The sequence below is a fragment of the Haemaphysalis longicornis genome, unplaced genomic scaffold (assembly GCF_048455015.1).
Source record: "Haemaphysalis longicornis isolate Haplotype H1 unplaced genomic scaffold, Haemaphysalis longicornis Haplotype H1 scaffold_12, whole genome shotgun sequence".
Lineage (NCBI taxonomy): Eukaryota > Metazoa > Arthropoda > Arachnida > Ixodida > Ixodidae > Haemaphysalis > Haemaphysalis longicornis.
The window spans coordinates 6827991-6836883 of NW_027526225.1; the positions used below are offsets into that span (position 1 = coordinate 6827991).

Sequence of the window (8893 nt, forward strand, 5' to 3'; positions counted from 1 at the left end):
ACCCTTGTCTATAACACTGAGTTCAACTTCAACTGGTTACCTCTGAAAACTGCCGACTCAAACTTGTCACAAAAGACGTTGAGGTCAAAATACATTGCCAAGACTTCAGACTTACGCAATAGTTTTCTTCAAATGTTTTTCAGCCGAGGCAAGATAAGGCTATAAGTACGAAACCTGTGTTATAGGCAAGGGTGTTGCCCTCTGTACCCGGGGTGCGAGTGTAAACTGGTGGAGACTTTATTGAGTTTGATGAGGCATGGCGCTCCACTGCGTCGAGAGCACTCAGCGATACAGTGTTAAACACATTCGTGGCTGACCAGTTCAAGCTTTCCAGAGACATCTACCCGCCACTGAGATCATCCTAGTACGCCCCCATATTTTCTGGGCGTGTGGAGCTGATTCTATCGTTTGGAGCCAGACTATTAAAGGTGGAACCATTATCCTTTGGTTCTTGCATTCAATTCATTGTAGAGCCCGGGAGCGCCTGGGGCTTCATTGCATGTAATTGAGCAGGGCTTGTACAGGGCAGTGCCTAATACCATAACAATATCCCGGGACGTTGTCTAAGTGGGGTTGTTTTATGTGCCTCCCTTAAAATGCCCCGCCGTCATTTTGCCCACTCTTCGACACTCTTCACATCGTGTCGAAGCAGTAGGGATGTGATGTTTAATGCTCCACCACTGACAGTCGAGGACATGGCAGTTGCCGGAATATCGTTTCGTTTGAAGAGCCGAGAAAAGAATCCGGCTACAAACAGAAAAAAAACACCAAAAAACAAGGTGCAAAAAGTGGAGGAGCCGGGGATCGAACCCGGGACTTCTCGCATGCAAAGCGAGCGCTCTACCTCTGAGCTACACCCCCCGTTGAAAAATGGCGTAATTCAACAACATTAAAAACCTTGCGATCTACAAGGCACGTTCTATGCTCGCCGAAGTATTCTGATCCATGCCCTCGATGATTTGAGTTTTCCATGTGGCGTGAATTTGCCGCGTATCCAGGCAATACCGTTGCAGTGAACCGCCAGTACCGCTGTGGACGTGCTGTGAGTGAACTATAGAACACCGCTAAAGTCGGCCTTCCCGGAAATTGTCCATCGAACAGAGAACTTATGGAGGTTCAGGGCGCTCAAGCCGGCGGTACGGCGGACGTTTCGCACCTTCCCGCCTTGTGCATTGCCTGCTTGGCCAGGCGTCCGGTGGCTAGGCCTGGTCACCGCTTTCCAGTACGGTCTAATCAATAGAGCCTTATCGAAATCGACCCGGGCAACTCCGACAAGGATCTCTGAAGGCAAACAACACGTGAGTCCGCTGTAGCACTAGATATTCGTTTGCTTGGGAAGACTAATCATGCGCTCGTGACGTTTGACGAGACAACCCATCTTAGAAACGTCCGCAACGAGCTTGAGTTGTGTAAAGTGAAATCTTATGTCCCTCGTACACTGGTCTGTCGTCGTTACCACCGGGACAATGGGATCGGCTTTGCCCTGTGTCCGAAGCAGCACCCCTATTGAACCCGGCATTTCAGAAAGACCCATCGACGCTATCCACCACAGAACATGGCAGCAAGTGCTAAAGAGCCGTTGCTGGTACAGTGGAATTGCCGCGGTCTGCACGCCAATGCCGCAGAGCTCAACGAACATCTCCGAGCTTTGGATCACAAGCAGCTGGTGGTCCTACTCGCGGAGACGAAAGGCAAAGGCCCAGTTTTGATGGCTGCTGTTCCGATCATTCGGTACTGTTGGGAATGAGCATCCCAGGGCCGTTGCCAGGTTGTGACTCGCATCCAGCTCGTCACCGACGTTGGGAATCGGCCCTCTCACCGCAGCCTCCAACTGTTGCGACTGGCCATCCGAGCGCAGTCAGAGGTGCAGCGACGTTGCCTTGCTCCGTCCGCTATCGACGCGGCGCAGAGCAGAGCGAAGAAGTTCTCGGGCCGACGAAAACTTAAAGTAACATTTATATACAGTATATACAGGGTAAGCAAACGTTACATGACTAGCACAGAGGCGACAGCACCCTTTTCACTCGGTGCTTCCGAAGAGACTGGTGCCGGAGAGAAGCCGCCGAGGAATGCCGACGATGAGAGCCTCCGGGCTTTTTTTATAGCCCGGGAAGTTCGTTGGGGCCCCGAGAAGTTCGAATAGCTCCAATCAGGGCTCTCGCTGCCTGAAGTTTGAATTCCGGCGAATGGTAGCGAAGCAGTGAGTCAGCTGCGCCGCCAATGGGGAAAGGGAGGGCGAGGCGCCCGCCGTCTCCGTGACCTCGCCTCCGGGCGTAGCGACATGCCCTTGTTTGGCCTTTCTCCGATGCGGGATTCGGCCGCGCCGCAGCGTTCTGGGATGCGGGATTCGGCCGCGCCGCAGCGTTCCGAGATGCAGGATTCGGCCGCGCCGCAGCGACGAAAGGGAGAGGCGTGACTCAGCCTCGCTGTCGGCGCGTCGCCTCGTGCAACGCCTTTGGGCCAGGCGCTCTGGCACAACAGTACGCCACCATTTCTGACCCGGCCACTGCAGTGGCCGGGTCAGAAGACCGCTTTATACGTTCTGAAAAGAACACCTCAGTGTGAAGTGCCTACCGCAAGTATGAGCAACGGTGTTCAGGAAATAGTGCTGTCCCAGTGTCCCTCGGCCGAATGACTTTAATTTCAGGCCCAAATTTTGACTGGATGCGGTAGCTGCGGCTTTTATATCATTGAGACGAAGTGATGATGGGGGGGGATTTGAATGCCCTCAGTGCTACTTGGGGACACCGTGGCACTCATATCCAGGGTCGTAACCTTGAAGAGTCAGCTGAAGATCTGGACCTCATCCTCGTTAACTACCTGTCGTATCCCGCCAGTCTAGGGCAGTCGCCGAGTCAGCAAGACACCGTGCCTGATTTGAGCTCGGCCACTCCTTAGGCGGTTTCAGTTTGAAAATGCGAGTCTTCATCTTGGGGAAGTAAACTCTACGCCATTTGGATCACGATTTCAAGCGGCGCGTGGACAATTACCAAACGAGTTCAGTATGCCGATGGCCTCGTTTCAGGGAGCTACAATTCCTGGCGCCAAAAGGACATCCCAACCCCAATTTAGACTCCCTCACCTCTACTCCACATTTTTCTTGCTGCAATGGCTGGTACGATGGTCATCGAACTAGAGCAGGACGCCCCTGCGTGCTCCGGAGCAACACCTGATCAACCTACCGAAAGTTTGCGACGAATTGGAGAAGCGCAATCGGATAGGAGGCCGCACTTATGGCATCCTGATGCTCCTCCGCCACCAGACAGCGAACATTACGAAACACACGAAGCTCCTGGCCCGCAAGCGTTGGTAAGAGCACTACGACTCGTCTTCCTCCCACACTGTGGCCCGGAAACTGTGCAGCCCCTGCCGAAGCCTTGTCGGGCGTACCAAGCTGCTGGGTACGGTGGACACTGTGCTACTCTGTACTAGGCAATCCCGTGAGTAAAGAGAGGCCGCCCGTGTTTAATTTCCACAACCACCGCCTCAACCGTCAGGTTCTAACTACGCCCTGGGGTCAGTGAACGAGAGCGAAGCGATTGAGATGCCTTTTACTTCCGCTGAGCTCATGGATGCCATTCACTAAATAAATGTGTCAAGCACACCAGGAAAGGACGGGGGGTGGGTCTTGTCATAAGTTTCGCAATCTGCCCATAGGACAGCAAGAGGAGCTTCTTCAAGCACTTAACAAAATACGGATCACTGGCGCAGTCCCTCCAGGCCTCAAGCACGCTGTCGTGGTACGCATTCCAAAGGCAGGCAAGGATCCTTCAGTCATGGTAAATTTACGCTCCATATCGCTCACGTCCACCATCTGTAAGTTGATTGAGAAGATGGCCACGACGCGACGAAGGCATCACACTGAAGAAAAAAACTACTGCCTCCACGTTGCGCAGACCGGCTTCCTAGAAAATGTGAGCACTCACAAGTCTTTACCTTCTTCGAAAGTTGCTCCGAGCAAGCCGGTATAAGCGGCCACACATTCTGGTTGCTATTGATGTACAGAAGGCTTTTGACACCGTCTCCCACGCAGCGGTTCTCGATGCCCTGGTGTAGGCTTATCCGGGTACGCGCCGTCGCAATTTTGTACGAAACTTCTTGGATAATCGCACATACGAGATCCGATCTGGCCGCAACGACATCATTTCCTTCACTAATTGCTGCGGGGTGCCCCATGGGCTATCATCCCCCCCCCCCCGCCCTTTCTTTTTAATTTGGCTATTACATTGTTGATTCATGGGGTTTCTGCGGTAGAGGGCGTTCATGTCACGGCCTATGCCGATGATATGGCAATTTGGGAGGAGGCCGGTGGCCACCCCTCTACCGATTCCGCGATGCGTCATTTGCAGGAAGCCTTGAACACATTCAGCGCCCTCCTCACTCCCACGGGAATGGGAATGTCGCTGGAAAAAACACCCCTTCTGGCCGTACGAAGCACTCCTGGAGAGATCGGGCAGAGCCAGGTGCTCCCGAATTCATTTGACCATAGAGGACATTCCACTCCACCCTGTTTCACAGGCTTGGGTGCTTCTCCTCGGAGTGCCCGTTCATCGGAAAGGTGGCGATACACAATGGATCACACAGCCTCGTCCACAGAGGCGAAGCAAGGCGGTTAGAGCAAGCTGTATTCGTGTCCAGAGCCACATATGGCGCCATGTACTGTCCACTCCCCAAACACCAGACTCACCAGCTGGAGGTCCTTTACTTGGAAGCACTTCGGGCTATAAGTGGGCTCCCACGACATACGTATTGGTATTGGTACCAATACGTATGTATTGGTACCAATACCAATAACAGCTGGTACCAATACCAATTGGTACCAGCTGTATTGGTATGCGGGTATTCCTGCTCTCGAGTGGACCCACCGTCTAATCGAGGGCAGAGGGTACGAAAGACCGCCGCAGTATCAGTCAACCAGGGCAACCGCTTATATGCCGTCGAGGCTTTCGAGACGTCGGCGCCTGCCACATACCACCCGGGGAGGATGAGCTCATTATTGCGCCATAGCGAGCACCCAATCGTCGTTTCCAAAGGATCCACCTCTCGCAGAATCATGTTCCTTCTTTGGCCACCGCAACTACCTCGGACACACCAGACTCAACAACACTTTCTGTCTTCGTGGATTCTTCGTGGCGGCGTGATTTACAAACGGCATTCCTAACGGCCATTACAGATGAACATGGCGTCCATTCAACCCGAGCATTTCAGACGGCCATGCCGTCCACCGCCACAGACCTGGAGCTCTACTCCATCAAGGATGGGATCCAGCTGCCTGGCCGCCTGCTCGAAGCTGATCCAGGGGCGTTCCGGAGCGTGAAATTATTTACGGAAAGCACAGAAACTTTACGAAACCTTATTGGACAACTCAGGCAGCACTCTGGGGATCATCACATCAAGCGTTCCTGTGCAATGCTCCGACTGCGCACTTGCATAACTGTCTCAGTACGCTCAATTTATTCGTTGACAGAGCAGAACGACCTGCTGAGCTCTTCACAGCACCTATGAATCCCATAGATAGTACAGGGAAGTGCAATGATTCCGCAGAAATTGCTGAGCCATGCTGTTTTACAGAAGGAGATGACTAAGCAAGCTGCGGGAATAACAGCATTAAGGAGCTATGCAATATATACCGACTATTACCACTAAACCGCACGCAACACAATTTGCAACTAGTTCCCTTATTGCAAGGTTTCCAAAAGCTCTTGAAGGTTACCCAGCCCGGCAAATGACGACTGTCACGACTAGCCCTTCCAATGTACCGAGATGCCCATCCCTATAAGCTACGTTTCTCGTTCGTTCCTCGTCCTACATGGGCTGCATCTCGTCGAGCGGCTGTGTTCCCGTGATCGGCAGATAAGTGCACATGTTCGTGGTGTCAATATCGGTGTGTCAGATTTTAGATGCGACTGCATCTCATTCACTCGCCTTGTCCCTGCATCCGGCGTCGGCGTTGTTGTCGGCGTCCGCCCCTCCCCCATTCTCCTCGCCGCGTGAGCTGCGCTCTCTGCCGTTCACCCCCTCTCCTCTCCGATAGCGAACACTCTCTCGCGAGAGGCATTGGATTGGATTTTAATGGATTGGCTTGGCTTGGCTTGGCTTGGATTGGATTGAATTGTATTTGGATTCGATTGGATTAAAGTGGATTGTGTTGGATTGTGTTGCGTCATAGCCGCGGCAGACGCACTGGCGCCGGCGCGTCCCCTCAACGTTATGCGCGCTATAAAACGCGGTGCCTGCGCCGCTCCGCTCCATCGTTCCAGCGCCGTTCCTCCGCTGTCCAACGCTGCAACGTGAACCCCCTATGCGTCGCATCTACACAGGGGTTCCCGCGAGGGGAGGTGGGAGATTTTTTCATGTGGTTTTCTCTTAGGAGGCGTCTCTCACATTAGGTGGCATGTGCGCGGGTGTGTCGCGTTCATTTTCTTCATGTTTCGATTTTTTATTGCGTTAGAAATGGGTAGGGCTCGTGGGCAAACGTTTTCGAGGCTGGTCCACGGCCACAGCGCGTGGAAGGACGTAGAACAAAACAGCTCGTGTGCACAGGGGTGATGTCTGTAATGTTGGCTACGATGACGCTGTGTACGGGCCTCTGGCGGCTCGGCAAATGTAGTGCGGTCGAGGTGCCGGTAACTGGTGCACAGTTTGCGTTTCTCGTCCTATTTGGCACGGCTCACACAGTTCTAGCAAACTGGGCGCGGCAAACACACCCCATTGCAGGATTCTAACGCGAGAACAGTGATTGCATATCATCTACTCGAAAAACCAAAAACGGCATTTATAACACAAGGCATTTTTAGGCGCTCGCACATGTGCCCATAAAGCCAAAATAGAAATCTATAGGCACAATTAACTACAGTTTATTTGTTTATTTATTTATTTCAATACCTTCAGAGCCCAGAGGGCGTTACAGAAGGGAGGGTTCACTGGCATTATCACCAGAAAAAAAAAACAAGAGTGAAGCAAATCATTGGGAACAACCACAACCAAAACAATGGGGGACAACAAAAATGCAAATATCATACACAACAGAGTCAATAGCATAAATGCAATTATAAGGAACAAAAGTAATTTTCGATGGCAATCTTAAATGAAGATACATCGATTATACTAGCTATTGCAGGGGGCAGGTGATTCCATCCGTTAGCAGTTTTGGGAATGAAAGAGGCAAAAATAAGTTAGTGTTGCATTGGGGAATGTATACCTTATGGCGATGGTCAATACAGGATGATACATATGACGGCGCAGAAAGAAGTTCAGTTTTGAGGTATGCGTTTGAAAAATAAATTTTATGAAATGCTGACAAACGGGCAATTTTTCTGCGTAGGGCATGGTTGGGAAGGTTTAAAGTTCGTTTCATAGCAGAAACACTAGATGTCCGAGCATAGTTAGAAAGGATCAAGCGTGCACTACGATTTTGAACCATTTCCAACGTGTTAATTGAGATAATCATAATGGGGATCCCACACCGAACACGCGTACTCAAGTTTAGGCCGAATTAAAGTTTTATATAACAGTAGTTTAAGCTGAGAAGGCACCATAGAGAAATTACGTCGCAAGTACCCAAGCATACGGTTCGCATTATTAACAATAAAATTTATATGAAGTTGCCAAGAAAGTTTGTTGGTGATATGAATTCCTAAATATTTGTATGAAGCAACAAGTTCTAGTTTAGAGCCCTAGATATTGCAGGTATCAGGCTTACGTGAAAATCTAATTGTTTTGCATTTGTTAGTATTTAGACGCATTTTCCATGTGTTACAACATGTAGTAATATTATGGAGGTCACTCTGAAGTATGGAAGTGTCAGAATAAGAATAAGAATAAGTGTCAGAAGTGTCAGTTAAACATGGATATAACGAGGTAGACAACAATACGTCATTTTTTGTTAACTGCATGTTCTCGTTACATGCAGGTTTCGAGTTAATGCTGGCGTGAATGCCTTCCTTGAGAAGTATTGCTTGCGCAGGGTTTCCACGTTTGCTCACCGTTGATGGCTCGAAACGTTTGCCAGAGCTTTCGAAGGCCTGTTATTTCACCGAAGGAGGGGCAGGCGTCGAGCCATCTTTCGCGAGCAAGTATCTTTGCATAACGTCGAGCTTGTACCGTCTTTTCGCGTACCTTGAGAAGGTCCCCGTACCGCCTTTCAGCGGTGAGGTAAGCATGGTGCAACTGATGCCTCGTATTCCACAGGTTCAATAGATGTTAATCGGATGTGGATCGTTGACTGAGACATGCCGAATGGAGTCTTCTGCTGCACGCCAAATTTTGACGTGGAATGGCATGCTCATTTCGTATAGCATAAAGTTAGCGCGAAATTCGTCCCAATTCAGTCTTTGTGTGCCGCGTACGTTTTTTTGTTGCAATATTAAGCTCCAACCAAATTGTGTAATGGTCACTACCCATGGTACCGAGCCCGCATCGCCACTCGCGCACAAGACCAGGTGTGCTCCACGTTAAGTCAGGGGACGTGTCCTGCTGGCCTGCATAAAGCCCATGTCGAATTGGGTAGGTGGTGTCGTTCGCAATACAAGGTCAGCAGCCTCAGTTTCGTCGCTAAGGCGCTTCCGATGGACTGAGTCCCGAGCATATCCCCAGTCGCGATGCTGGGCACTGAGGTTCCCACACATGAGTATGACGTCACGCGGATATTGCGCGCGAAGATCCCGTAGCCATGCGAAATCTGCCCGTCTGCGCACACTTGTGTCTGGACGTAAGTACACCGATATTGCGAGCATTGCCTTGCCGGGTGACAGTTTGCATCTAACTGCTACTATCTCCAGGTAATCCGTGCAAAATGCAGCTGTGTTCAGTGCCGTCGGAGATACATCACGACGAACAAACAGTGCGGCTTGTGCCTGAACCAGACTTTCCGAACTGTCGTGTCTCGCGGTAT

General features: G+C 51.0%; 1 non-coding gene across 1 annotated transcript; it reads right to left on the reverse strand.

Moving 5' to 3' along the window:
• Nucleotides 1-789: 789 nt before the first annotated feature.
• Nucleotides 790-861, reverse strand: Trnaa-ugc (transfer RNA alanine (anticodon UGC)). The gene has a single exon. It is a non-coding gene; the product is annotated as a tRNA-Ala (tRNA).
• Between the last annotated feature and the right edge of the window lie 8032 nt (nt 862-8893).